This window comes from Neomonachus schauinslandi, chromosome 5 (assembly GCF_002201575.2).
Source record: "Neomonachus schauinslandi chromosome 5, ASM220157v2, whole genome shotgun sequence".
In the NCBI taxonomy this organism is placed as follows: Eukaryota; Metazoa; Chordata; class Mammalia; order Carnivora; family Phocidae; genus Neomonachus; species Neomonachus schauinslandi.
In genome coordinates, this window is record NC_058407.1 from 57,608,215 (window position 1) to 57,611,400 (window position 3,186).

A 3,186-nucleotide genomic window follows, 5' to 3' on the forward strand; every position below is an offset into this window, starting at 1 on the left:
GGGCAAGGTACAGAGAGCTTCCAGGTTGGTGAACACATGTAGATTAAATTCAGGTAGAATCTGAAGAGGGCATGGAAGCTCCAAGCCCATTCCCACATACCTTGCCTATGTATCTCTTCATCTGGCTGTTGAGTCATATCCTTTGTAATAAATTGGTAATCTAGTGAGTAAAGGGGTTTCCTGAGGTCTGTGAGCAGCTCTAGAAAATTAATCAAACATGGGGCGCCTGGCTGGCTCAGTCATTAAGCAGCTGCCTTCGGCTCGGGTCATGATCCCAGGGTCCTGGGATCGAGTCCCGCATCGGGCTCCCTTCTCAGAGGGAAGCCTGCTTCTCCCTCTCCTACTCCCCCTGCTTGTGTTCCTTCTCTCACTGTGTGTCTTTCTCTGTCAAATAAATAAACAAAATCTAAAAAAGAAAAGAAAATTAATCAAACCCGAGGAGCGATTTGTGGGACCCTCTGATTTGTAGCCAGTTGGTCAGAAGCACAGGTGACAAGCTGGGGCTTGTGATCGGCATCTGAAGTGGGGCAGTCTTGCGTGATTGAACCCTTAACCTGTGGAATCTGATGCTAGCTCCAGGTAGATAGTGTTGAATTATAGGATACCCAGCTAGTGTCTGAAGAATTGGTTTGGATATAGGCACCCTCCACCCACATTGGAATTGGTATCAGCACCCTTTCACAACTCTCCCCCCTTGGCTCTTATGAAACCACCCTTCCCAGCTCTTTTCCTGTTTCTATTCCTATTCATTCACATTGTCTTTTGCTGGCTCCCCTTCCTCTACCCAGTTTTTAAAGTCAGTATCTTTAAAAGAGTTCCCTCCTGGCCTTTTTTCTCTTCTCACTGTACATATCCTCAGTCATCACCGGCTTCAACACTGATCTGAGTGCTAATGACCTGCAAATCTCTGTCTTCAGTCCAGTTCACTCCTGAGATCTAGCTCCTCAGATCCAAGTGCCTGCTGGACATCTCCCACCTGGATTCACCCATCCATTCCATAATGTATTCCCCCAACTACGTGCTAGGTCCTATCAAGTTACTGGAGACAGTAGAGGTGAGTAAAGTAGACATGATATTTGAAATCTTAGAACTTATGGTCTTAGCAGGAAAAACAGACATTAAATATATAGTCCCACAAATAAATATATCATTACATACTGATGGGGTCTATGAAAGAAAAGCATAGGGTGCTTAGGGGGTATCACACAAACTAAACTTTCCAAAACTGTATAAGGACGCTTCATTGCAATCTGATCCTCCTCATTTTCATGTTATTTCCTATCCCTAAATCTATTCAACATTCAACAAATGTAATGAGTGCCCGCTGGGTGCCGGACAACCCCCTTCTCTCCAGTTGCCCAAGCCTGAAACCTGAGCAATCATCCTAGACCACTTCCTCATTCCCCATATCCAATCGGTATTAACTCTACCTTTTTTTTTTTTTAAAGATTTTATTTATTTATTTGACAGAGAGAGACATAGCAAGAGAGGGAACACAAGCAGGGGGACTGGTAGAGGGAGAAGCAGGCTTCCCACAGAGCAGGGAGCCCGATGCGGGGCTCAATCCCAGGACCCTAGGATCATGACCTGAGCCAAAGGCAGACGCTAAACAACTGAGCCACCCAGGCGCCCCAACTCTACCTTCTTATGTCAGTTATGTCCACCCAATCCCCTCCATCTCCACTTTACTGCCTTAGTTCAGGCCACAAGTATTTGTCACCTGGATTCCAGCAATAGTTTCTGGGGATTGCTCTGCTTCTGGTTGCTCTCTCCCCTCCTATCTGCCCTCCTCAGGGCTCCAGAATTTATTTCTAAAACACAATTTTGGGGCGCCTGGATGGTTCAGTTGGTTAAGTGTCTGCTTTGGCTCGGGTCACGGTCCTGGGGTCCTGGGATCGGGCCCTGCATCGGGCTCCCTGCTCAGTGGGAAACCTGTTTCTCCCTCTCCCTCTGCCCATCCTTCCCATTCATGCTCCCCCTCACACTCTTTATCTCTTCCAAATAAATAAATGAAATCTTTAAAAATAAATAAATAAATAAAACACAACTCTGATTATGCCTCTCCCCCGCTTAAAAGCCTTCCAAGGCTCTCCACTGTCTTCCGACCAATCCAAATTCCTGTGGAAGAACAAGGTTTGATGTGTTCCCATTTGAATCTGCCATCCCTGTGAGATTAAACTAAAACTTTCCCCTTAAACAATTATGAAGGTGCTCTTTATTACTTTTCAGTAGTTCATGATAACAAGAGACAGAACCTATCATAATTAAACTTAAATATGACCTTGGCCCCACGTAGATAGTCTCTCTTTATTATGCTCTTGATTCATCAGAACATATTCTCTAATCTTCTCTTCCTTACTTTATTAAAGAGGAAAACATCTAGCACAGAAGTATATCAAATTTTCAAATTACTTGTTTCAACAAGATTATTTACTCCCAAGACGTCTCACCAAATAATGATATGATCAATATTTTATCTTAATTTTAATCAAAGAGGAATAAAAATGGAAGACAAATAATTTTTATTTCCACACGTCTTAGCTTGGCATCCAATGCTTTGGCCATGGCTTGCCTCTTAGCCCCATCTCTCACCAGGCCTTCCCTTCAAGTCTGAGCTCTGTCCATACGAACTACTGGCACTTTCCAGAAAGTGCCATGCCATTTACAATTTTGTGTCTGTGCTCCTTTACCAATCTTACCCAAGTCTTACGGAAAACGTTGATGCCAATAGACAGCTGGTTATAAATGCATCTATAGGGGCCCCTGGGTGGCTCAGTCGTTAAGTGTCTGCCTTCGGCTCAGGTCATGATCCCAGGGTCCTGGGATCGAGCCCCGCATTGAGCCCCACATCTAGCCCTGCATTGGGCTCCCTGCTCAGCAAGAAACCTGCTTCTCCCTCTCTCACTCCCCTTGCTTCTGTTCCTTCTCTTGCTGTGTCTCCCTGTGTCAAATAAATAAATAAAATCTTTAATAAATAAATAAAATCTTTAAAAATAAAAAAATAAATGCATCTATAACACTTCCTTTCACTTTTGATTTGTGTCTATTGCCCCTACTAGGTTATAACTTTCTCGGAAACAGAAACCATGTCATTAATTTTTTTCTCCTCAGAGCTTAAGTGTCCAACACAAATGTTCATTAACTATCTGTGGATCTATCTGCCACATAGATCATTTTTTACGTGCT

General features: G+C 43.7%; 1 protein-coding gene across 1 annotated transcript in view; it reads right to left on the reverse strand.

The window, feature by feature from the left end:
• Positions 1–3,186, reverse strand: part of LOC110577830 (17-beta-hydroxysteroid dehydrogenase type 6) — a 35,170-nt gene that overhangs the window by 28,050 nt on the left and 3,934 nt on the right. The gene's annotated exons all lie outside the window — the stretch shown is intronic.